Source organism: Mesocricetus auratus, unplaced genomic scaffold (genome assembly GCF_017639785.1).
Source record: "Mesocricetus auratus isolate SY011 unplaced genomic scaffold, BCM_Maur_2.0 Super-Scaffold_100020, whole genome shotgun sequence".
Taxonomy (NCBI): domain Eukaryota; kingdom Metazoa; phylum Chordata; class Mammalia; order Rodentia; family Cricetidae; genus Mesocricetus; species Mesocricetus auratus.
The window spans coordinates 19,295,645-19,323,120 of record NW_024429201.1 but is presented as its reverse complement, the minus strand read 5'-3'; the positions used below and the strand labels follow the sequence as shown (position 1 = coordinate 19,323,120).

Here is a 27,476-nt window from a genome sequence, read left to right as displayed (position 1 = left end):
CTAAATGAACAAATACATTAAATGATAAATCAAATTGAACACAAATGTCACTGAAACATCCATGCTGGTTTGAGGTCATTGTCTCTGTCTCTGGAATGTAGATGTTAGAGGGTCTCAGGACTACTGGGGTCACACACACATTTTCCCCTCCAGTTTTATTGTTTTCTTGGTGGTTCCTTTATCTTAAAAATGTGACCCACACCACACACACACACACACACACACACACACACACACACACACACACCATACTAGTCTAGGCCATTTTTTCCCTGTTTTAAATGGCTATAAACCTACCTTTTAAATAACCAACTAGGCTTTGTGGGCTTAACAGGGTAACATCTGTGCTGTTCCCTGATCAGCCAGGTGTGGCCCCTCTAAACAAGCTTGAGTTAGGCCTCCTGCCCCTTCCCATCTCCACTTACTTCCTTGGTTGGCAATACCAGCAGGCTCCTCTACCCTCCTGGGTCATCCAGACATGAACAACTGAAGACTATGGGAAAGCCACCTGGCTGTTGGTGACAGCCAGGATGAAGAAACAGGTAGGCTCTTGCCAGAAAGCTCTGAATTCTGAAGCTGGCTTTATCTCAGCCATTGGAACCTGGTCCACCTCAGCTTGGTACCAGGCACTATACTGGCAGCCATGGAAAGGGAGAGGGAACGAGGGTTACACAGTCTATCTAACCAGGGAGACTTGTTTGAAATACATGAAAAGTCAGTCAGTGCTAGAAATGAACAGTATATAACTTCCCTGTTTGAATGTGGACTGTCTGATAGGCCAGAATCCCCACCTCCGGTGGTTGTGTGCCTTCTTGGGACTTCACCTCTGGTCCCAGGGGAGCCTTTGCTCTAAGCCCATTTGGTGTTGCTTTTCCTTTCACAAAGCTTATTGCTGTTTTAATTACTTCTCTTGTTGCTGTGGCAAAAGTTGTGACATAGCAGTCAAAGGAAGGACAAACTTGCTTTGGCTCTCAATTTTGGAGGGTTCTGCTCATAGTCACTTGGCATCTTGATGTCAGGAGCATGTAGCAAATGAATTCCATGACCCCACAGGACACAGGATGCAGGCAGAGTGACAGGATGAAGCCAGGGACAATATTGTCTTGATCTATCCTTAGTGACCTACTTTTCCCAGCGAGGTCCCACCTCCTGAAGTTTCCAGTTCCTCCCCAAATAGCCCCACCAGCTGGACCAAACATTCAAGTGGTAAAGAGAGCATTTCAAATTCAAATCACAATGCTTGTCTTCTCATACAGGAAATTAACTTAAAAATTTCTGTTAATACTTAAAAGTTCATGAACACATAATAGAACATATAATACTTCAGTATTGAAGTTTAATCACTTATCAGTTAAGAAACTTACATATAGGACTGGAAAGATGGCTCAGTGGTTAAAAGCACTGACTGCTCTTCCAGGGGACCCAGGTTCAATCCCCAGCGCCTACATGGCATCTCACAACTGTCTGTAACTCCAGTTCCAGGGGATCCAACACCCCTTGCAAAACACCAATGCACATAAAATAAAAATAAATTTTTAAAAGAAACTTACATATAGACTATATTAAGAAACTCTCATATCCAATTAAAAATATAAATAACATGACTTTAAGATAGGTGAAAGATTTTAATAGATATTCTCCAAAGAAGACAAAAATACATGGTGAGTGCATGAAAAGATGCTCAACATTAGCTTCTAGGGAAATGCAAACAAAAACCACAAGATAACCACGTCAGAAGACTAGCATGTCTCACAGTCTCAGAGGGTTCAGACCACGGTCTCTTTGCCCTGTATACTAAAGCAGAACATCATAGTGGTAGAATTGGGTGGCAGAGAGCATTGGTCACCTCAGGGTGAATGGAGAGCAGAGATAGACAGGAAGAAACTAGAGACAAGATATCCCCAAATCCCTGCCCCAATGGCCCTTTTCCTCCAGCTAGGTTCCATCTCCTTAAGTTCAGAACCTTCCCCAAACAATCACTATCTGGGATCCAAGCGTTCAATGGTGGGGAGAGATGTCACATTCAGACCATGACATTATCTCTGCTCGTTCTCGTTCTCCAGGAAGCTTTGAGGTGCAAGCTGAGGGAGAAGCAGCCTTGTTTGAGTTAGTCTGTAGGGAGTCTCAAGAACTAATCTGGGAGAAAAGGAGAAACATGCACATAGCAGACTAGAGTCTTGCAGCTGAGCAAAGTGTGAGCGTGTCAGCTACCCTCCAGGTCATTAGTAGGAAACCTAGTCACCGTCAGTGTCAATAGCCAGGTTTCATTGTCCCTCCAATGTGTAGAAGGCTGTACTCTGAGACAAAGCCCTCTGGAGTCTGATGGAGGTCGGTGCATGTGTTGAGGAGTGGGAGGACTTGACCTTGTGCCTCCTAGGGAGTACTTATGAGATCATTCCTGCCTCCTTAATGTATGTCACAAACAGCACCTCGGCACCTCCCTCCCCCCACCCCCAGTTCATGATAACTCTTGCCTTTGAGTGGCTCTTCTCCCCAGGTCTCCTTTTAATGGGCAGGGTTGTGGATGTGGAGACATGAACCTGAACCCTGCAGGTACCAGGAGCAGACAGGTACCACAAGAAACACAGATGGAATTTCCCACTTGGTTACCCCAGAGCAAGCAGGCTGGTGAGACTGGCCAGCTGCAGGCAGCCAAATGTCCTTCTTCTCTGGAGGACTCAAGCTTTTAGCTCACGGATTCTGTCCAGCTGGAAGCGCAGGCCGGGATGAGACAGCAGAGCTTAGAGCCAAACCTTCTGAAAAACAATCTCTTAAAAGCAGACTAGGAGAGACACCCGGTCTGGGACCACAATGCATCTTGGGATTTCTGTGACTCTCATGCCACCCTGAGTCAGCTTGCTTGTCTATGAGCTTTGAGATGAGACTGAGGACAAATTGGACTCAGAAATGAGTTTTTCCTCTTTGAAGAATGAGTGCAAGTGTCCTTGCTGCCGGTGTGTCTGAGCCTCACTACTCCACCCCTTTATTCCACCCCTTGCTCATTCTCCAGTGTACTTTGCTTTATGAGAAACTGTCACAGTCTCAGCATGCCAAGGAGGGCCAGAAATAGGCTAGGATTTAGATGAGGTAGTAGTAGCATCGGGAACAGCTAGAGGCTACCTCCGTTGAAGGGGCAATGGCTACTCAGACCCACATCACTGCTGCCATGACTGTATTATCAGAAATCTGAAATTTCATTGGCTATTTCCTTTTTTGTTGTTGTTGTTTTTGTTTTTGTTTGTTTGTTTTTGTTTTTCAAGACAGGATTTCTTTGTCCTTGCTGTCCTGGGACTCACTCTGTAGACCAGGTTGGCCTCGAACTCACAGAGATCTTCCTGCCTCTGCCTCCCAAGTGCTGGGATTAAAGGCTTGAACCTTCACCACCTGGCGGCCACTTCCGTATTTTAAAGTAATGTGAGCAAAACCACAAAAGGTACTGTGGAAGAAGGCTTCTTCCTTTCCCTCTAAGACAGCGGCAGGTGAGCTTAGATGATACACAAGCACATGCAGGAGCTAGGCAGGCAACAGCGACACGTTTTCTCCTGAGGGTCAGCTGCTGGCAACACAGCCAGCTCTCTTATTTTGACTGCCCAGCTGGATAAGGTACTCAGATGGATTATGTCACAGGATTCTTGTCAGCCATGGTGGCTGCAAACTCTGAGTTTCTAAAGGTGAATGTTACCACAAGCCATTCCATCGTGGTGTTAAACGGCTAGTTTGCAGGGTTTGAGAGTCTTGAGTTCTTGCTGTAAGTGGAGATTCTACATATAAAGTCTTTAGCGATATCTTCATTGGGCCATTCCTTAAAGCTCTCAGAAGGAACCCTGACACTCAGTGGGTCACCAAAGCAGTCCACAAAGCACAGGCAGCACAGATGTGTGGGCTGACACCAGCAGGCAGCAAGAACCACGGGCAAGGAAAGGACCACAAGGTTCATCACAACGTTTATCACATAGTTGGTGGTTCTCGCCCTGCTGCGTGGAGACGTGGAGACTGCGCGATACTCTCTAGCACCATTGCCGCTAGCATAAGATGTTGGTAATGTTTGCAAACATTTACACCTAATAGAAGAAGAAGAAGAAAGAGAATGTAGGAGCCACACCTTGAAGACTTACAAGGTTACCAAATTGCAGTCTCGGCTGAAGACTGCAAACCCCAACAGCTGGGCTTCTGGAATCCAATTAATTAGATTTTAATTCTGTGCCAACTGTGGATCTTGAGTGAATTATCTAATCTTACCATCAGCAATTAAAAATTCACCCACCACCATCTTTTGAGAATTAAGCCTGCTTAACACAGTGCCAGACCTCTAGTAAATGCTCCGCAAGGATTAACCATTTCTACTCTATCTTGATTTCCTTTGGAAAAAAAGTTTCTTGCCTCAGAAAGCAGCGTTACAAAGACCCCTCGTGCTGAAAACTGCCCAGCAACAGGCCCCTCCACTAGGAGCTGTGGAGCCGCAAGCTCCAAGGAACACTGATTGCTTCCCCGCAGCTCACCGGAGGCCAGAAACACAGCCCCTCCCCCACTGGGCATGCCCAGAAACTATAGATCCGGCCTTAATTACCAGCAATTAAGTCGGCTTCAGCCTGCAAAGCAGGATCTGGTGCTGCCTGGTAGCCTCCCGAGGGCCTTTCCGGAACACGACGCAGGAGCCTTTCCTACCTCAGCCCCAATCATTTATTTAGTTTCCTTAAACTTCCCTGATGTCAGCTCAGGAAATCTGAGCTCTGTGGGAGGATGAGGGTGGAGGGTCCTGATTTGCAGCAGCATTCCGACCCAGCACTTTCCTAGTTCTTGGCATTTTGGAGGGCAAACCTGGGCTCCTAGGTTCTCTCTGCATAATGAGAGATGAAGGCCCTGGTTTGTCGGTACACTTTATTTGTGGGGAAAAATGTCTGCAAGAGGGAGTGTTCTTATAATTGTAAAGAAATGATACATTAAATTAAGTGGAAAAGATAACTGAGAATAGATAGATAAAGAGATGATAGATGATACATAGATAGATGATGCATAGGCAGATGATGTATATATGATTGACAGTTAAGTAGATATAGATGATAGATAGATGATACATAGATAGATAGATAGATGCTGATCTTCTAGTGTGGGAGAAAGACAGCGCAGCCATGGCAGAGGCTTTCATCAGTGCTTAAATGATTCAGTCAGAGAGAATACAAAGGCAGGACTGGAGGTACCCTCAGCATCTCTGGGTCTGAAGTAACGTGTGTACAGGCAAGAAGGAGGGATTGGAGTACATGAGAACAGTCTTTCTGTTTGACATCGAGTCTCCATCTCTGGCACAGGCTACTGGAACATCCAAGAAAGTCTTTTTCCTGGGCTTTTACTCACTCTGTGTGTCTCAAGGTAATTCTTGCCAGCCTCTGGGAGAATAGGCCAGTGGCCTGCACCTGCTCTTGGCTCTGGGACCCTAAGAGCAAATGACTCTTGGAGCAGCTGAGTTGCCTCCAACTGAGCCCTGAGGTGTCAATGAGCCTCTGCAAGGGCAGGCAGCAACTTTCTTGGTCTCTCTCTCTGTCTGTCTCAGTCAGTGTTCTGTCTCAGCTGCAATTCGCTAGTTCTTAATGTCTCTGTGTTAAAAATACACACACACAGAGTTAGAATTTTATAAAGATGAAAATGAAGACTTAAAGCAGCTTTTTCATGTCTGTAAATCTTATCTCTTAGGCATGTCCCTAACTGATACCAGTCTAAAAACAAAACAAAACAAAAACAAACCCCTCCCCAGTGTTTGACCATCATGATTATCCATGTCAGCAAATTCTTGTCTTCTTTTCCCTTTGAGAGATTAACCAGACGATTAATCTGTTGATGAACCTTTGCTTCACTGAACCTCTACAGGATGAATTCACCCATCTGTTCTTTCTCCTGTTCTGCAGTGTCACTAGCTGTCACCAAAAGACTGATCTACAGTACCACTAAGCATAGTCAGCCACATAAACAAAGGGTAACATTCTTACTTATCTGACTCCCTCAAAACCCAGCATTTAGAAATCATGGTAGACCAGTTAGATGCATTGTCACATTGAGAAACTGGAGAAGTCATCTTCAAAGACTGGGAAGTTACACAGAGTTAGAGCTCTGTTCCACACAGGGATGTGAAGTCCTGACTGGTGGTGTCTAGGGAACATTCAGGGAAGTTCAAGTACAAGCCAAAACATGCTATGCGGATGCACTGTCAATGATGCCATAAACGGGTCACACCCAACTGGTAGAAACATTTGTTGGCAATGTTAAGAACAACCAACAGAGCTATCCATTTCTCATTGTATCTCATCCACTGAGTCCTGAATCTTTACTGCGTAGAAAAAGTGATTTTTTTCTCTGCACCCGTTTCCTCAGTAGCAGAATTAAGGGATTATGCCAGATACACCCTGAAATTCTTTCCAATAGTAAGATTCTGAACTTTGTTTTTTTTTCCAAGACAGGGTTTCTCTGGCTGTCCTGGAACTTGCACTGTAGACCAGGCTGGCCTCGAATCACAGAGATTCACCTGCCTCTGCCTCCTTCGTGCTGGAATTAAAGGTATGCAGCACCACTACCCAGTCTAGGTTCTGAATTTTTAAGACATCTTTTTGGTCCATTGTTTGGTTTTTAAGATCCTCAATAACACCATATTTATTCACATTAATACTAAACGTGAGCCTGGTAACCTCAACTCTTTAAGAATAAAGTCATCAAGTTAGGTGAACATTATCCTGCAAACTTTGAAATTTAAGCACCACGGAAAGCGACATTCACGTTTCCACACATTAACATTTCCACAGGGGTAAAAAGTCATTAATATTCTGGTCTAAAAATTAAACCAGCTATATCACTCCTGTGTATATTGTTGATGGAGTCTAATTTAATATACAGCAGAAATATCTGTACACGTACATTCATTTCAGTATTCACAATAGCTGAGTTATGAAATCAACCTAGATGTCTATCAACAGATATGTGGATAATGAAAATGTGATGTGGTGTATGTGTGTGGATAATGAAAATGTGATGTGGTGTATGTGTGTGTGTGTGTAAGTTATATATAATATATAATGGAGTTTTATTTATCCATAAAGAAGAATGAAATCATGATGACTTAGACAAACTTGGCATGCTTTCCCTCACACGTGGAATCTAGATATTATTTTAAGACATGAAAGTATCAGGGAGACTATTTGGAAGATGGAGGGAGTGAGGAAGAGAGAGCATCATCCAGGTATGTGACATACATGCATAAATATATCAAGATGAAACCCATTATTTTGCATAATGAATACATGCTAGTTAAAAATATGAAAGTCCATGAACAAAACTCTAGTTTCACTTTTTACCTTAACTTAGCTATCAAGTTACAACAGAAATATCTTCTTGTGTAGTCAAGCTCATAGGTTATGGGAATATTGCCAGTCAGAGCAAGCATCTCCATTGAATCGTTTTCCTCCACAATATCTTTGGTGAGCAATATCTTTGGTGGTCTGATTGTTTCATGGAGCAAGTAGCTTGATGATTTCTTGGAGATTATAAAATCTTGATCAGAAAGGACTTTCTTCTCTTGAACAAAGACAATGCTTAAAGATAATGATTCTAATGGATTCATATACATAATATCACTTGTTCCCTCTATGTCCTAGTTAGCTTTAATCAACTTGACACAACATAGAAAGTAAAAGGGAAAAAATAAAGAAAAAATAGAAAAGAAAAAAGCCTTGATTGAGGAGTTAGCAAAATCAGTTGACCTGACATTTCAGCGAGGATCTGAAAAGATAGGTAGGCACTTCCCTGGATTGTACCTCACAGGTGGCTTTTTTTCTATCTACAGACAAGACTCAGCTACAATTCACTAGTTCACAATGTCTCTATCCACCCAAAGTTAAAAATACATATTTAAAAATTGGTATTAACTATTAATTGATGTAGGAGGGACCAGCACACCACGGGCAGTACTATTCCTAAACATGTGGTCTTGGGTTGTATAAGAAAGCTAGCTAAGCATGATCCTATGAGTGGCTAAGCCACCAAGCAATGTTCCTTCAGGGTTTCTCTTTTAGGTATCTGCCTTAAGTTCTTGAAGTCACTCAAATAACAGAACAAGTATTTGAAGTGGGAGTCAAATAAATCCTTTCTTCACCCAAATTGCTTTTGGTCATGCTATTTGTCATAGCAACAGGCATGGTACCAGTAGTGGGGTTTACTTGTCATAGAAATAAAACTAGAACATGCCACAACTAGTCCTATCATTCATGTCACTGTAAAAGATGAAAATCCAAATCCCACTAATGTCAGTTTATTCCTGTGTATTCTCCAGTGGTTCTTAATTTTTTTCTTAGAGTAAAGGCTAATCCAATCATCAACTTAAAGGTCCTTCATAATCTGCCTCCCTCCAGTAATCTGTCTCCCACCTCATCTGCTACTCCTCCCTCCTATTTCCTTATTCCTCTCTCTTTCCTTCCCTCTGCTCTAGCCATATGGACCTCCTTTGCTGTCCTTGAACACCAAGGGCATCCTTTATCGGGTGCCTTGCATTGATTTCTATTTCCTGCACCAAGAATACTCTTTTCTCAGATATCTCCATGATTGGTTGCTTTACTTCTATCTGGTCTGCCCAAATGCTTCCCTAATGGTGAATCCTGTTTAAGGCTTCACACTTCCAGCCCCTGCTCCACTACTAGGCAGTGATTGGTGAATGCTAGTAAATATTTGACAACTACATCCTAATTTGTGGCACTTGATGACCTCTATACATATACGTGCATATGTGTAATGATTACAACCAATTTCAAGATACCAAAGGGAGGCTCTGAAGGCAGAATCAGGAACAAATAAAATTCAGCATTCTTGAGTGGCTATAAACCAATTTGCCAGATCACAGGAAATATTGTTCTGATTGAGTCTACTGATAGTTGTGGGGTGCATTCAGAGTACTTAAAATGAAGAAGTAACTCATGGTGGGTGGATTTTAATAAAGTCATATGGACTATCTAGCTTGACTTCTGTCTTCCCAGGCACTTAATAAAAGTAAATTGTGGTGTGTGTGTGTGTGTGTGTGTGTGTGTGTGTGTGTGTGTGTGTGAATTCAGGTGCCCATAGAATCCAGAAGAAAGTTTTATATGTCCTGAATCTGGAGGTACAAAGCCACATGACATAGGTACTGAGAATTGAACTCAATTCTTCAGATAGATCAGTAATACATGCTTTTAACAGCAGTGTTATCTCTCCAGCCCCATTTTCAAGGTTTTTGTTTTGTTTTTGTAACTAATTGCATCTTTTCTGTTCATTCCCTGAAAACCATGTTAAAAGCCTAACCTACCAATATCTTCCTGTATTAGTTACTTTTTGTTGCTGTGATAAAATACCATAACCAAAGGTGACTTATGGAAGAAAGTATTTATTTTGGCTTATGGTTCCAGGGGGAGAGTCCATAATAGTAAGGGAAGCATGGCAGCAGTTGGCTGGAGCAGAGAACTGAGAGATCATGTCTTCAACCACAAGAATAAAGCAGAGTGCACACTAGAAGTGGGGACAGGCTATGGTGTTTCAAAGCCATCCCCTCCCCTTCCTCAAGCAAGGCTGTATCTTCTCCAAGTTCCATCACCTCCCCAAAGTGCACCACCAAATGAGAACCAGGTGTTCAAAGACATGAGCCTATGGGGGATGCTTCTCATTTAAACCACATTTCCAGGATCAGTGCTTGTTGGTTTCTCTGCTTCTGTTCAGTTCACTACAGTTCTTCCCATCTTTCACCACTTATTCTGCCTTCCCTTGCTTATTCCTCTTTTCCGGGAATCCTGATCCTCCATGCAGTAGCAGACAATTGTGTCCTAGAAGAAGACTAATTTACTATCTCCATGACTTATAAGTATGAGAATACTTATAAGTAACTCCATGGTTCACTTCTCTGGTTTGTTTGCACGATAAATTCTTGTCCTTAAAGGCTTTGGCATCCCCTGAATCTGTGCTGTCTCCTCACACACTAGACCAGGACCATCCGACAAGTCCTCCAAGTTTCTCAGTACAATTGTCCTCATTCATCATAGGATATCAGTTTCTTAATCTGGGAATTACAGGTCCTCACTCCAGAAGAAAGTTATGCTTCTGACCTCCTTGGTCACAAGGCATGGACATGGTACACATTATCACATTTTACAAGCATTTTAAGGGTTACATAGACCACCCATGTGGCCAACTTATTGATCCCCTACATAGTCACAGCTCCCTGTTAAGATAGACTCCTTGGCAAAATGAGCTCCTTAGTGTTCTATGAATTCTGATATAATATTTTTTTTGCTCACCCAAGTTAGTCAGGTGTGTGTGTGTGTGTGTGTGTGTGTGTGTGTGTGTGTGTGTGTAGAGAGAGAGAAAAGAGAGAGAGAATGTTTAACAGAGTAAATTTCTACCTACTTAATTGGCGTTTTACAAACAAATAATGGTATTTAATTATCAAATTAGCAAGGCATCTTTATGTTATTTATAATGTGCTTGCAAACAAATGGATATGTTTTTATAAATTGTTTTATTGAATGGTATGACTAATAAGTTAAAACACAGAAACTGAAAATAGATTGTAATTGCAACTTACTTTTATCATTCAGAGTGTTTACAACAACCTAGTGCAATAAAAGATAGCCTCTAGTAGGAGACCCAGTTTCATTTTTACTGTGAGAAATGAGCTGTCGAAGTTGGCTTTGAGTACTGATTTTATTTTTTACACTGTGGTAGCCTTTATAATGATGTATAACAATAAATGTGCTACAAAATTCAGCAATGTTATAAGAGTTGATTCTGTTCTTGATTTTTGCAGCCTTCAACATTGTCCTCTTTTCATTAAAGATAATTTAGAATTTTCCAGGCATGGTGGCAACACTTTTAATCCTAGCACTTGGGGAGGCAGAGGCAGGTAGATCTCCGAGTTTGAGTACAGCCAGGGTTACACAGAGAAACTCTGTCTTGAAAAACCAAAGAACCAAAAATCAAAAACAAGACAAGACAAAACAAAACTCAAAAAGGAGTTACCTCGATTCATATCTGGAGGTGCTAGAGGTCATCTGTCCATGTCAGGAAAGGAGTATCTGAGAATGGAGCCATCCCCAAGAGAAAGGCAGCAGTGGGGTGTAGGGTGGGGTAGGGTGATGGCATGTGGGAGAGTGGTGCCTATAACCTCAGGACTCAAGAGGCAGAGAGAGGAGAAATACTGTAAGTTAGAGGTTAGCCTGGGCTACATAGCAAGACCCTGTCTCAAAAACACAAATGGGAGAGAGAGCTCAGTGCTTGCTCAGGTTCCAGTAACTCCAGGTCAGGGGCATCCAGTGCCCTCTTCTGACCTTGCTGGCCTCCAGGCATGCATATGGTTATATGTGTTATCCTTGAAGACAAAACACCCATACACATAAAATAAAATAGGCCAGATAGGTCATGCTTGCCTCTAGTTTCAGCACTCAGGAAGCTGAAGCAGGAGGATCTCTCTAAGTTAAAGGCCAACCTGGTCTACGTAGTGAGCTCTAGGATAGCCAGGATTAAGAGAATTGTATATGTACCTGCTAAAGCAATTGAACATGAGGATCACAAGACTTTAAGTGGCATGATTCACGTACTAGCAGGTATGTGCTTTGGTTCTGAAAAAACTTGATGCATGCGTTAAAATGTATACTAAAACATGCTTCTAGTATGAATCTATCGATATTTTTTTCAAACAAATCTAGCCCACTGGTGCCAATTTGCTTCCATCATAACAGGAAAGTTGAAAGAGACTTTCCCTATAGCTTGATGTTTTTGTGTGTGATATCAGGGATCAAACTTGGGGGCTCACACATGCTAGACAAGCACTCTGCTACTGAGGTACATGCCCAGTCCTTGCCTGATTTTTTTACTAACTTTAAAAAATGTACGTGTGTGTGTGTGTGTGTGTGTTTGCATGAATGCGCCCATGTGAGTGCTCCTGTACGTTGTGGAGGCCGACACCAGGTGTTGTCCACCCAGGTCTTGAAATAAGGTCTTTCATTGGCCTGAATTCACTACTTAATCTAGATGGTTTAACCTGCCTGTACCTCTCCAGAACTAAGATAGCAATTACATGCTACCATGCCCCGCTAACTGTAAAAATTAATTCAGATGAAATTAACATACCATAAAATACACACTATTAAATATATGCTCTAGCAGTTTCTGTTATTTCACAAAGTTGTAAAACTATCATTTTCTAATTTCTATCACCTCCAAAGATGTCCCATACTTACTAGTGACCATTTTTGATTCCTGAATCCCCCTTGCCAACCATGAATCTACTTTCTATCTCTATGGGTTGCCTATTCTGGTCATTTTATATAAGCATAATTATATAGTATGTGGCCTTTCATGTCTGGTATTTTTCACAGAGCATTATGTATCCAAGGTTCATCCATCTTGTAACATGCCTTCCCTTTGATGACTGAAAAACATTTTTCTATGTGGATACATCACATTTTATTTGTCTTTTGCTTTTTGATGAACATTTGGGGTGTTTGTCCTTTTTGTGGATGTTTACAAGTATTCATGTACAGGCATTTGGTTAAACATAAATTTCCAATTTATTTGAGTATATACTTAGGAATTTCTGGGACATATGTATGTGTGGGGAGCAGACAAAGCCCTGAGTGGGTGTGTAAGGAATGGATGACTTCCTGAGTGAACATGTGTTGTTGACATAAGCATGATCATGTCAAGGACCTCAATGCCTCAGACCCCTGGGAGTGACAAAGCCTTTCCCAGGTGAAGCTTAGAGCTAAGGACAATTTTCCTTTTGGACAATAGACCACTGTGTGGAAAAACTAGCAGCTGCAGCTTCCTCCTGATCGCCTACCAACAGTAGCTAATGCCTCCTCATTGTACTGTACATAGCAAATGTGCTGAGGTTCTGGGCTGTGGGGTAGTTGGTACTATATACTATTTTACATTCTCACCAGCAAGGTAGAAGATTTTCAGTTTCCTCATCTTTTTTCAACACTTGTTTTTTATTGATGTGTCTAGGTTCATTCTGAGTGTATGTGTGCAGTGCACCTGCATATGCATAGGTCTGACTATGTGTGTGCATGCATGTGTGTATGTGCAGATGCTCATTCAATGTGCATGCGTGCATGCGTGCGTGCGTGTGTGTGTGTGTGTGTGTGTGTGTGTGTGTCTGTGTGTCTGTGTGTCTGTGTGTGTGTAGAGGAGGCCAGAGGTTGACATCGAGCATCTTCCTCAGTCACTCTCTGCCTTGTGTTTTGAAGCCAGGTCCTCACAGAAACCAGAACTCCCCTCCCTGATTCAGCTAGTCCAGCTGGTCAACTTGCTTGGGAGGTTCACTTCCTTCCCTTTGGAGATTTCCCTTGAAGACTGGGATTGTAGACAGGCTGCCATATCTGCCTGGAATATTGTGGGTGGTGGAGATCTGAACTACGCTCCTGCACTTGCATGACAATAAACACTTCAACCAGAGCCGCATCCCCAATGTTCTATTCATTCATTTTAAGGGGTTTGAAGTGGCATCTCATTGCCTCTCCTAATATCTTGTGGTATTTTGCACCTTTTTGGGGGGCTAACTAAACACCTCTTCTTTGGAGAAGTATGTATTCATATACTTTGCTCATTTAGATGTGGTTACTTTTTATTTAATTATTTTTTGAGACAGGGTTTCTCTGTAGCTTTGGAGATTGTCTTGGAACTTACTCTGTAGACCAGGCTGGCCTTAAAACTCACAGAGATTCATCCACCTGCCTCTGCCTCCCGAGTGCTGAGATTAAAGGCATGAGCCACCACTGCCCAGCTAGATGTGGTTGCTTATACGTGCTCTTTACATGTTCTGGATACTAGATATGATCTACTATTTACAAAGATTGAATCTTGTTTTGTGGATTGTCTTTTTATTTTCTTGTTTTAAAGCACAACTGCTTTGAATTTTCTCAGTGTATAATTAACCTGTTTTTGTTTGGTTGTTTATATTTTATGTGTTATATATAGGAAACCATTGTCTGATTCACAGTCATGTAAATTTGCATTTAATTTTCTTCTAGGAGTTTACAATTTTAGCTCTTAAGTTTAGCTTTTTTTAAAAGTACATACGGTGTTGTGTTCAACTTCATTATTTTGTATGAACAACCTCATTCTTTGAGGTTCAACTGGATCAAAAGTTGAGGTCAAAGAGTTCTAAGTATGTCACAATACGAATTTATGTCCCTTTTAGAACTCACAGGGTTTGTAGAAGGAAGTTTACTACAGAAACTGCCCATATCTAACCACAAGATACTGGTTCCACAAGCAAGGAATTGGGGAGAATGAGGAAAAAGTGTTTGGAATATTCAGGTCTTTTTGGTGAGTGACTTTTCATTCCCCCACTAAAGTTGATGCAAGTGGTGAGGCTCCAGTGAGCCTGGTGGTCCAGGCTCTGGATGATGTATCTGCTAAAGCTGGGACTTACTGACTTGGTGAGGAGAAGATAATTGAGGCAAGATGATCACTCAGAGAGAGGAGTGGCCGGGCAGGCGGGTAATGGTTCAGAGTTGCAGGGCATGTCTTGGTGTTAGACGTCTATCTCCCTGGCACACTCTTAAGAGGGACTGTAGCAAAGGGAACCCCAGAAGCAAAAGACATGTGCTGCTGGTACATAAGATATGGAGCCAGAGTAGGTCTCCCAAGTCAGGCAACTGTGCAGTGGGGTGCCCATGGCTTCCTGCAGGATAAACATATGCCCATGGTGGGATCAACTGGGCGAGGCACTGCCTGTTCCTTGATGTACTTCAGGAAGTTAAATGCATGTCTCTGAACTTGAGAATGAAGGAGTTGGAAGGGCTTGGGAGACTGGAGAGATGTCTCAGAGGTTAAGAGCACTGGCTGCTTTTCCAGAGGACCTGGGTTCAATTCTCAGCACCCACATGGAAGCTCACAGCTGTCTGCAACTGTAATTCCAGGGGATCCAACACCCTTAAATAGGCATTCATGCAGATGGAAATACCTATGCACATAAAATAGAAATAAATTATTTAAAAAGAAAGAATTAAGAAATTGAATGCTAACCACAGGAAGGAATTCAGCTTATGCTTCAAGCTTTTCTCCATTGCCTTCAGTTAGGTGTCTCGGCTAGGCAGAGAAAACCAGTCTGGCAGCAAAGATTAAATTAAGGGTGTAAAATTAGATTAGGAGTGTTACCTTTATCAGCATCTTGCTGCCTCACCTAGCCTGGGGGCAGTTGCCCTTAAGCTGGGGTCAAGGATACATAGAATACTGAGGGCAGTGAGAAGAGATCTCAGGTTTAAAACCCATGTCCACACAAGGTCTCGACTGTTATGAGTTTATTTCACAGCTCTCCAAGCGTCAGTATGCATAGCATTTACTTGAATAGAGTAAGTCAGAAGCCTAATAACTGTCTGAGAGAATTGCATTGTCAAAGAAATCACAGGCCTGGCCTACTACAGCCTTATTCTGTAGCACTGAGAGTATCCAATAATGACATGGTCTCCTGGTGAGACTGAATAATTATCATGGGCCATTGTTTACTCTGGGTTTCCAATTTCCTGTTCTTCTCCAGTATTTACCACCCTTACTCTAACACTACATATTTGGAGTGTGTGGGGTGAATGTCTGTTTTCTGTAAACAGATCTCAGAAAGTCCCACCTTGACTCCTGGGAGGATGCCAAGGCCCCTGAGAACAGGTTAGGAAGACAGTATTTATTAGAAGGCAACTGGAGACAACATAGAGAGATGGTATTCCCAGGGTTTGTTCTTTTCACCTACTGTCATAAAACTTTCACTGGGTACTCAGAAGACAATCCAAATTCTTTCCAGTCTATCTGGCAGCCAGCTTTGGCCATGTGACAAAGCTCAGGCCAGGTAGCAAAGTTTTATCCAATGGAATATTAGCAAAAAGTGATGATGTGGTTTTGTAAAATAAGGTGATGTGGCATTCTCTTTCCTTTTTAATCTTTCTGGAACACAGATGTGATATCTAGAGCTAGAGTGATCTATCTTGCACGATAGTGTGAACTTGGACAAAGCCATGCATTACAGGGCAACCAATTAGAAGCCTAGGTCCCTGAATGATGGAGTGCTGTCCTACAGAACCTGGATTATGTGTTTTGACTTTTATAAAGTTCTTTCCCATTAAGGCTGCTGTAATTAATTATCCATAGTCAAAATGAATTCTGCTATGGTAAAGCTTTTGAGTTGCCGTATTACAAATCCATAACTGTACTGCACTTTCTTCTATGATCAGCGTGCATGTGAGCATGTATGTAGAGGTGCGGCATTCCAGGGAGGATGGAGTTGAAGGAAGTATCTGAGTTTTGCAAAGATTGAGTTTCCGATCCTAAGAGGAGTTCTGCACAAGAAAAGGCAGAAGAGCGCCAGGCAGAGTCACTTCTGAGCTCAGCAGTCTCAGAACCAAGGCTTAGCTATGAACTGGGCATTAACTGCTCAGTTATGGAACCTGCAAGCGTGTCTTCACTCTGTACCTTACCTTCATCTATTCAGCTTCTACAGACAAGTAGGAATTCTACCCAGAACCTACGAAAAGAAAACGGATGATCCATCCAGGTTCATAGTCATTCAGTGAGTATTTATTGAGCACACTTACTATGTTCCAGGCACTCCCAAAACTACTGGGATACAGTAGGAAGAACAAGAAAAAATGCAGACAGCCTCTGGTTGTCTGGTGTTCACATCTGGAGAACAGCTGTCTTCTTGGGGAGGGAAGAGTTTGTTTCATCTTACACTTCCACATCACAGTGCATCACTGAGGGAACTCAAGCAAGAACCTGGAGGCAAGGACTTAAGCAGACAGCATGGAAGAACGGTGCTAATTGGCTTACTCCTTAGGATTAGCCCAGCTATCTTTTCTTATATCCCTCAGGACCACTTGCTAGGGAGTAGCACCACCCACAGTGGGATGGGCCTTCTGATAGCAATCATCAGTGAAGAAAATGCCTACGGACCTGCCTGGCAACCTGATGGAGATCATCCCTCAATTGAGATTCCTTCCTCAAAGATCATTCTAGCTTTTGTCAAGGTGGCAAAACAACTAACCAGTACGGTAGGTCAGTGAGGTCTAAGACACAGGAACTGACAGGGAAATCTTTGCTTTGTCTCTGAAGAGCTGACAGCATTCTTGGAGAGCTGCAAATGCCATGTGTCCCCTAAAAGTCCCACGTCAGCACCAAGATGCCTTTTCATTTCTCATTTCATCATCCCAATGGTTAAGAAGAATGCCAATTCCTAGAATAGTGTGCTGTCCCTATCTTCCAAGTTACAAAATACAGGAGTAATTGCTGATTAGCCAATCAGAAGAAAAGAAACGAGGCTCTCTTTTCCAACTTAGCATGGGACTGAGAAGAAAATGGGATCTGTGTCTCACCCCACAAACAGCAGATGCTGTGTTTTGTTTTTAGAGTGGCAGCAATGTTTGGCTGGTAGAGAAAGAAATGTTGAAGGTATTATTTTGGTTGTCCCAGAAGCAGATGCCATGATGGAATTAGATGTGGAGGAGCGAGCAGGAAAACAAAAGGAATCTACAGACAGCAATGCTGAGCTAACACCTGTAGAAAGATGGAAGGAAAGAGGAATGTAGGGAGGGAGAAGACACAAACCCAGATCACAGAGAAGTGTCCAGAGAGATTCAAGCAGGTCTATGGGGAAAGCTCAAGGCAAGTCTGGGAAATGTCCTTGGATGAGTCCAACATCTTACGGGAACAAGCCTGCCACAGTGCTCTCACCATAGTGGCTGGCATCAGTTTGGTGAATACATGGACTTGGCATAAGTGTGGTCCCAAGGGGCAGCCCCTGCAGCCATCATCCAGCTTTGCTCCTGTAGCAGATTGGAGTGGGACATTTTCATGGCTACCACAATATGTCACCTGAATGACACGAGGCAGTCTCTTGCCCATTTTGAGTTTCCAAGCCCACGTCTATAAGCTGTGTCCTAGGCTGTGTGTTGATTTTTTTTTAGACAGAATTGCACTGTGTGAACTCCTGGCTTTGAACTCATAGGTGATCCTCCTGCCTCAGCCTCTTGAGTACTAGAATTAATAGGCATAAGCCACCACACATGGCATCTCTCACAATAACCTTGGAGGTAAAATTGATACTGCAACTGGTCTCCTTTTACATTTGGGCTCAAAAATATAAACCATCCAAGGATGGAAATAAGAACATGTGGGTAAGGAGATGTTTTCTGTGGAGATTTGGAGAGTCTGGGGAGAAACTATTAAGATCGCTCAGGAGTTCCATAGATAGCTTCAAACTGCTGTGTCCAGGGCCTATAGGCCACGCTGTGGAGGGCTATCACTATGGCTAGTAGCTGTGACTAATGCCATCTAGGAAATACTGGGATGCCATCAGATGTGATCCAATTCACTACCATAGACTTTATAAAGTCTTGGTCTGATTAATGGGTTACCAAAATACACCCCAGAATATCTTTCAAGTTATGTGTTTTGGCAGAAAGGCATGACAAGGTGCAATGCATGAATGCATTAAAGTTGACAACCCTGTTGGGTGTGTGTGGTGGGGACTGTATCTCAGTGATGGAGGGCTTGCCTCACATGAGTCAGACTCTACTAGGTCAAATCCCCAGCACTGCAAACTAAAACAAAATCACCATTACCAGTGGGTGAGATCAGACCAGAAATTAAATTGACTGTAATCAACAATTAAAATGTGGTCAAAATCAAAGTACCACCAGGAGTGACAGGGAGGCCTTACTCTGCCTGGCAGTGGACTAGGTTTAATATTCACTGCTCTCTCATGACTCATAGCAATGGAGAGGACAAGTGCTGGCGTTAGCTTCGTTTTGCAGAAAGACACTTGAGGCTTGACCAAGGCTAGTAAGTGGGAAGTCTGAATACACAGATCTGTCTGCTTTTAGAACTTCCTCTTTTTATCATTAAAGGATGTACCTTTGCAAGTAAAATGTTTTATCTTATAAATAATGACTTTAGTAACTGAACTTAGGAGCTTTTTGGAAACCATTGGAGTGCTACAGGAAACATTGTCCCATATTTCCAGCAGGGAATCATCAAGTCCGTTCTTCACCTGGGCTTCTTTTCTTACTTTATTCGTTCACATTTGTCATTTATTTAGTATGGGGGTTAGGCACACAGAGTAAGCATGCAGACTTGTAGGAGTTTTCCAAGCCACCGTGCAAGAACTGCAAGTTGGGTGATGTTCTTGAACTCTGAACATAGTTTGCTCTAAAACCATTGTCTTGTTTCATATATCTCAGCTTGTATGTAGTCCATAGTCACTTTGTAGAATTCTGATTTTGTGTTATGGGTTCAAAAAGGCCCACACCACCACTTCTCATCCCTGTACAACCCCCTTTTATTCTGGTGTGGGGGGAGATGACTGGGAACGATAACATGGTATAGAATAATCCTGACATCCTTTGCTAAATCTCTACTTCCCAGGCTTGTTAGCAGCACTGAAAGCCCACAGGAATTCACTGTGGTTACTGAGATACGAGGGAGTCCCCTGGGGGCCCCAGGAAAGACTTTCTTCTCAGACTGCCTGCTGGGGGTACCCGCTCCTCCTTCTCTTTGCTTCTCTGCACGTGTGTTGGTGGATGTCTCTCCAACCTGGGGCCACTGGGCAACGTGACAAAATGACAGAGCCCCTGGTACAGTCCCCAGGCTGCTGAATCAAGCCTGCCACTGCAAGTTAAAGCATGCTTATAGTGATTTAAACTGCTGCTGATTTTCTTCATCTACGTTTTGGTGTTAAAGGCTTCCCTAACTCTTACGTGTCACAAATGCTTGTTAAATTTATAACATAGGCTACCAGAAGGGTGCACTTCGATTCAGTTACCCTGGTCACTACCAAAGCAAGGCTCAGTTAGAGGAAAGCTAGTCTAGATTTCACAAAGCCCTGGGTTTGAGCCTCCCAACACTGCATGAACTAGACTTGGTGGTATACAACTATAATCCCAGCACTTGGGGGAGGACAAAGGAGTATTAGAAGTTGAAGATCATATTCTGCTATAAAGTCAGGCTGGACTGCTTGAGACTGCCCCTGCCTGTCCAAAAAAAAGAAAAAAAAAGACTAAGTTACACATTCTTCAATTGGTAGGCTTTTTTTGTTTTTGCTTTTTCATGTTTCTGGGTAGAACAGGTCATTCCTAAATATGCTTAGAACAAGCCTTCTTCTTCTTCTTCTTCTTCTTCTTCTTCTTCTTCTTCTTCTTCTTCTTCTTCTTCTTCTTCTCTCTCTTTCTTTTTTTTTGTGGGGGTCTCGAGACAGGGTCTCTTTGTGTAGCTTTGTAGACCAGGCTGGCCTCAAACACACAGAGATCTGCCTGCCTCTGCCTCCAGAGTGCTGGGATTAAAGGTGTGCACCACCACCACCTGGCCCCAAACAAACCCTCTCTTCTGATATTGAGTTCGCAGCCCAGGATCACCTGTAACATCTTAGGGCTCCTGAGTTGGAAAAGGCTGACAAGATAAGCTCCCATCTTTCCACCTTGTGTCACAAGCTTCCCTCTCCGTAGAGATCGTGCAGAACCTGGTGAGCTGGCGGATCACACAGGGATCTGCTCTGAGGCAGACATTTGTCAGGGTGCTCATTAAGGGAACCCAAATATGCTCCGAACACCCTTCCCGAAGGCTTCGCTTGAAGAGCAAATGTGAGGCAATTGCAGACACAATGCCTGAGATTGCTCAACATCTGGCTTAATTAAAGCTGCCAGGACACCACTGCCTGGCGCTCCAGGCCCAGAACTGCATGGCAGGAAATGGATGGGTGGAAAGCCAGGATGATGAAAGGGTGAGGACACATGTGGCTTCGTTCACCCCTGGGAGGGGCTCCTATGAGTCCCCAGTGACGGCAAATTGGAGGATAATGTTGGAGCTAAATGACACAGCACCTGCTTAGACATGAGTGTTCTCAGAAAACACTTGAGCAAACGGCCTTCCCTTCCTATCTCCTAGTGTAGGGATGACATCCTTCCCACAATCACTTCTTTTCTGTTGTGAGTTTTCAGACGTAAGAACTCCATCGCATGCTGTCTGGAGGAGAGAAATTATAATGAAGCCTTTCATCCCGGCTGGGCATGGTAGCTCATGCCTCTTATCCCACAACTGAATCTGGAAGATGCAGAGTTAGCCTGGGCGACATAGTAAGTTGTGGACCAGCCTGGACTTAATATGTAGCAAGATACTGCCTTGAAAATAGGACACAAAAAATCTCCCTATTGTAGGACCTAGTAGGTGAACAGACATTCCCTTCTTATATCCGATTAATGAGTTCAAAGAACTGATTGTTTAGGAGGCAGTTAGCATAGTCTACTCATGGTACACACACACACACACACACACACACAAAGACAGGAATACAAACAAGTTGAAAGACTACCAGAGATTTCTTTTTTCCTACTTGATTTGTTTGTGTGGCTCTTGAGAACCCTTGAATTATTCAGAGGAGGGAATATTGTTCATGTGAAAATTTAGGAGTTATATTGTAAGGGGAAGGATTTTCCCCTATGCCTTTAGGTTCTGTGTGTGAGGCCTGAGAATTACAATGACCAAAGCAGACAAACAGCAAACAAACACACAACAAAACAGACAAAAACTTGTATATGTTTTGTGAATAGTTTTATGTGATCATGGAGGTTTTATAGCAAAAGAAATGAAGTCCCCAGGAAGCAGATGGGGCTTCTGTAGTGTAACACACAAGGATGAATTCATGAGATTGACAAGATGAAGGAAATAGGGGTCTGGTGTGGGCCAGTAAGTATGGGAGAGGATTAGAAAATAGATGGGTAACCTATGGAAGGTAAGGTTATTTCAGTAGGTGTGTTTCACAGACTCATGTCAATGTTGACTCTCCATATCCGGGAATAAGAATATCCTCCTCTTCCTGGTATAGGAGGGCATCTTTTTCATTAAAGATTTTTTCTCTTTACTTAGAAGGCAGAGGTCAAAAGAGCCCTTCAAGCAAGTGTCGTGTCTTTACTGCCTTCATTTCAAAACAACTAATATTCCAAAGTGCCAGCCATGCACTATAGCCTCCTTGAGTGCAAATCAGGCTGCATTTTTGTGTTAGCTTACCCCAGATTGCAAAAACTTCGCCTAGATTTTACAAGCTGCAATACTGAATTCCGCTCACAATCCCAACCCCTTCTTTATTGTGCCATGTAACAAAGGGGAAGGGTGATGTCTCTGATCTTGTTTTGTCTGAGGTTCAGTCTCAGTCCTTGATAGCAGAGATTTGTAACAGAACCAGGAGGCTCAGTGGCATGTGGAAAAAAAGCTAAATATTACTTAAATTGTTTTTCACCATTTTGATTTGGGGAATATATTTGCTTAAAATCAGTAAGTTTCTAGGCCACATTCACGTATCTGATGGAAAATAACATCTTTCTAAAGACAGGCCCAGGAGGTGGGTATAGTAGTGTACACTTGTAATCCTAGTACTCCAGAGGCTGAGGCAGGAGGATAGTGAATTCTAGGCCAACCTGGGCTACATTGCAAGTTCTCAGGCTGGCCTGAATTACATAGTGAGTTCCTGGTCAGCCTCAGTTACAAGCTGCAACCCTGTCTCAAAAATAAAATAAACAGCATGGTAGTTTGAATTAAGAATGGACTTCCATAGGTTCATATGTTTGAATGCTTGGTTTATAGTTATTAGAACTGTTTGGGAAGGATTATAAAGCGTCGCCTTGTTGGAGAAGGTGTGCTGCTGGGAGTGAACTCAAGATTTCAAAAGCCTACACCAACCCCAGTTTCTCTTTCTCTATCTGCCCATCTATCTACCCATGCATCCATCCATCCATCCATCCACCCACCCACCCACCCATCTACCCATCCATCCATCCACCCATGCACCCACCCACCCATCCACCCACCCATCCATCCATCCATCCACCCACCCACCCACCCATACATCCACTCACCCATCCATCCAGCCATCCATCCATCCATCCATCCATCCACATCCATCTACCACCCACCCATCTCTGCCTACAACTTTCAGATTGGATGGATGTTCTCCCAGTGCCATGCTTGCCTGCCTACTGCCATGCTCTTGCCATGATGACCTTAGACCAACCCCTGTAGCTGTAAGAAAGCCCCCATTTAAATGATTTCTTTGATAAGTTGCCTTGGTCATGATGTTTCATCACAACAATGAACAGTAAGTTAGTCAGACAGGCGTAGAACTTCTAACCAACCCAATCAACTTTTCTTTATTTGGAAGCAGGGCTGTTTCATACCCATTTACTAGGCCACCATTAACAGGTTTAGCCAAAGTAATAAGTGTGGATTACCCAAGGTGGAAACCAATCAATGTACCCACTGCTATGTACCATTTTGCAACTCAAATCATCCCTCCCCTCAGGCTACCTTTTAGCTGATCCTGCCCTGTCAAAAATGGCAGAGAAGCAGCAAGTTCGACATTTGTTGGTTCATGTCAAAGGTGACTCCATCTCTGAAGCTGGTAAGTCTTCCTTCTGGTGGTATTAAAACTCACTGACTTTCCCAAGACAGTGTCTTGTGCTTCATGACTTTCTATCTGGAGCCCCAGGGGGGCCCTCAGCAGCTTGAACCCCCTCCCAGCTTCCTTCCTCTGCCGTGGTGGGAGGCATGGCAGCTTGAGCCCCCCAGCTTCCTCTGCCGTGGTGGGAGGCATGGCAACTTTACTCCTCTCACTGGGTTCTACCGTCCTTGGTCCACTTGTGACTCCTGGCCTGGGTGAATGTTTTTTATGTTTGCACCATTTCCTAACAAGAGGAGTTTGCTGGAAATAACAGTGTTATTCCAAAGCAATTAGGGGGAGGTAATAGAAATAAAACAAACCAGAAAAAACTAGGAAAAGCCATTATGCAAATGTGTGGCTATTCACAGTAACTCAGAACCATCTGCCTTGAAGAAATAAAGTCAGATGAGGGGATGAGAAACTTTCTTGCTAGCTGGAGTTGTTATCCCACATTGGTTTCAGGGCTGTGTGGCTGCTGCTATTTTCCAGCATTCCCTCACTGGAAGTCACTCTGTTTTCTGCTCCTCTGCCAGGCAGTCTTCACTCCAGAAACTCAGGAGCCCCAGTATCCATCATGATACCAACCCCCTCTGAACTTGGAGAACGATGAGGTGCTTACAATTGGAGGAGAGACAGTACACCTGGAGGAACAGTGGGTGGTGGGGGAGGCAACGCCTCCTCTCTAACCCTCCCTTGTGGCCCCAGGACACCAAGTCTCTAGTCGTTCACCCAGTTAGTAACATCTAATGCAACTGTGCCTACCAGGAAAGAAAAATAGAACAAATACATATAACCACTACATAGAGGAGGTAGTCCTTGAAAACACAGAACAATGACAATACTGCCAGATAGTAATCTCTGTTTATTGAAAGCTTTATTGAGGTGTAACATTCATACCACAGAATCACCCATTTCAAGCATGGAATTTGGGCATGGGAAAATGACTGAGATGCTAAGAACCCCTGCTCAGCGTAAGGGCTCAGCATTGAATCCAGAATGGCTGTCTGTGTTTGTAACCTGGACATCATTGGGGCAGATTCAGATGGATCTCAAGAACTCTTTAGCAAAGCCAACCTAACCAAAATGGTGATATGATATTTCAGTTCAGTGAGAAAGACTGTCTTAAGCTCATAAAGTAGACAGCAATAAAGAAAGGTCCCAATGTCCTGATTTGGGCTTCATGCATGTGTGCATGGGCACAGGTACTTGCATACTGAAGCCTATCCACAACATATACATATAACACATACACACTAACACACACAGAGATGGGGGTGGGGGAGGGTAGGAGGGAGGGAAGGAGGGAGGCAAGGAGGGAGAGAGAGAGAGGGAGAGAGAGAGGGAGAGGGAGAGGAGAGAGAGAGAGACAGAGACAGAGACAGACAGAGACAGAGACAGAGAGCTCCTTTAATAGGAGAAAGGGAAACATGCCCAGGGAGTAGGGTCAAAGGGTATGCCTGGACCGTATATGTGGGGACACGGAAGGACTGATAAAGAGCCAGTCTGGAAGGCAGATAAGAACTTCATGACGGGGCCTTGTAGGATAGGCTAAGACACTAAGATTTGCCATTTTGCCTTATTTTTGGTTGATGCTGGGTGAATCCAACACATCAGATTTACCGTTTAAAAATAATGCTTGGGGCTTTCATAGCAATGGAAAAAGATGGCTGAGTGGAGCGGCGCGCCTGGCAGAGAGATTGGAACCAGAGATGCAGCAGCAGCTCCAGGTGTGGGACCCTGGCTGCCGCAGACACAGGACTATGTTTTCAGCCCGCCAGGAGGCCCGGCCACCATGCTTCTGTGAGAATACAGGCAACACAAACTGGACCTGGTGTATTTTTTTTCTTCCTGTTTTTGGGGAGATTGCAAGAATGGGAGAGTGTACCTGGGAGGAAAAGGAAGTGAGTGTGATCAGGATGAGTTGTATGGAATTCCCAAACAATTAATAAAAATATCACATTGTCTAAAAAAACCTCAACTATACAATTTGATGATTCTCAGTAAGGTCATATAGCTACACAGCCATCACAACACGTTGATTCTACCTGAGTCCTAACATCCCTACAAGAAGTACCATGTCCGTTCACAGTCTCACCTGCATCAGCCTCTAGTGCACCTGTTGTGTAGCTGTGTGTATTCCAGATATATATCTCCTACCAGGGAATCATGTAACATAATTCTCTAGCTATGGTGTCTTCTACATGTGTGTTGTAGATATGCTGCTACCCCATTCCTTGCTCTGGTCACACAATGTTTATTGCAGTGTTTCGACTTTACACATTTGCTTATCCACCCGTCACCTGATGGGCATGGAGGTTGCTCCACATTCTGCTTGTTGTGAACGATGCTGCTGTGAACACTCATGGACAGCAATTTTTAATCAGAAGTCTTCATCAGAAACTGCACCTGACACCTTCACCGTGTCTGTCTGACACTTGCCTATAAAGATCTTGAATCTCCCATTGAGTCCCACCATTTGACTCTCTTTCTCAGTATCGTTGTCCAGTGATTTCATCTCTCATTCTTTTGCAACGGAACCAACCTGCCCATTCATCCTTCATAACGCCTTGTAAAATCCACTAGTCCTTGTGTGGAGTACCTGACTTCAGAAGCCTCCCACCTATCAGAACATTGACATCATCAGGCCCCGCTGCCTATCCTAGGAGGTACAGTGCAAAGACCCATCTCCAGGATATGGAGACACAAAGTAGTGCCTAGTTCATAATGGTTTTTAGGTATAAAAATCAGAATACAGATAGGGTAGTCATTAAGTCAAACCGGCCATATAATCTCTGTTTTGTAGATAACTAGGCAGCTTGGACTTACTTAGAAATGATGGTTGGGTGAAGAAGATTCAATTTTAGGTATTATTATATTTATTATTATTATTGATGATAATGAACCCAGGGATTTGCACGTTAGGCAAATAGCTTCCCTATGCTCTACAAGTTTTTGTTTTATTTAATTTTATGTACACCTGTATGTTGGTTGCTCAGGCTGACTGCTGTGGTCCACTGGCTGGCCCACCTCAGCTTCTCACATGAGGGGTCTGCTGGTCTACACCACAGAGCCTGGCATTCAATGCTGCTGTAGAAAGGGGAAACTACCCATTTATAACCAGAATGCACTTAAAGTTAGGCAGTGTTTTTATAAAATAGTGTAGATACCTTCTTGTTTATTTAGACCACATGGCAGTACACATTTCCTCCAGGGAAAGGTAAAATATCTGTATTTTCTAATGAAGACCTAGTAGGGAATTTCTGGCTGCCACATAGCATGACTTCCACACTTCAGGTGACTGGACTCAATAGATAAAGAAAAGGGAAGGGTGACTTTTAGTGTGCTCTTTCACAACTACACACACGAAACACATGGGCATACTAAAATTCCTCAATACAAGCACAGTTGCAAGTAACTTTCTTTGGAAGAACTCCTTAAAGTTCCCTAAACCAAGCAAACAATTTTGTTTCTAGTATCAGGAATAACTGCAAGGCTCCCCAGATGTGGAAAAGGAAAGAGCTAGTCACACAGACCCAACTCTGTAAGTTGAGGAAAAGCCTGTGTGTAAGCTCTAGGTTTGAGAATATCCAGGATATTTTCTCCGGTCATCCCCACTCCCTGTAGATTTCTACTTCCTGTAGAGGCAGTGTTCCAGAAGACAGTTTTTTTCCAGCAACTTGCCAGAGCCCAGTTCCTCCCATTTAAAAGGACATGGTGTCCTCCAGCCTCTTTAGGCTAATTAGGTCTTTAATTAGCTCCTTCAAAGGATGAGGTTGGACATTAACAGAGTGAGTTTCCCCTTTCCAGAGTTTCTGGCTGGTACAGAATCATGACTAACACCAAAGGAAAGCGTGAAGTCTGATTTTTCCATATTGTCCCACCCTGTCATCTACCTTTTGTCATCCTCACCTGGCCCCTCATCTGTGATCAAACAAGGGCTTACCAGAGGAATTCAATCTCTCTCAGTTACAACCTAAAGGTTGTAGAATCATCTAGTTTGGAG

General features: G+C 43.2%; 1 long non-coding RNA gene across 1 annotated transcript; it reads left to right on the top strand.

Moving 5' to 3' along the window:
- The first annotated feature begins 414 nt into the window (after positions 1–414).
- LOC110339552 lies at positions 415–26,020 on the top strand. The gene is made up of 4 exons (XR_005869871.1): positions 415–542; positions 23,336–23,434; positions 24,007–24,084; positions 25,125–26,020. It is a non-coding gene; the product is annotated as an uncharacterized LOC110339552 (long non-coding RNA).
- The last annotated feature ends 1,456 nt before the right edge of the window (positions 26,021–27,476 follow it).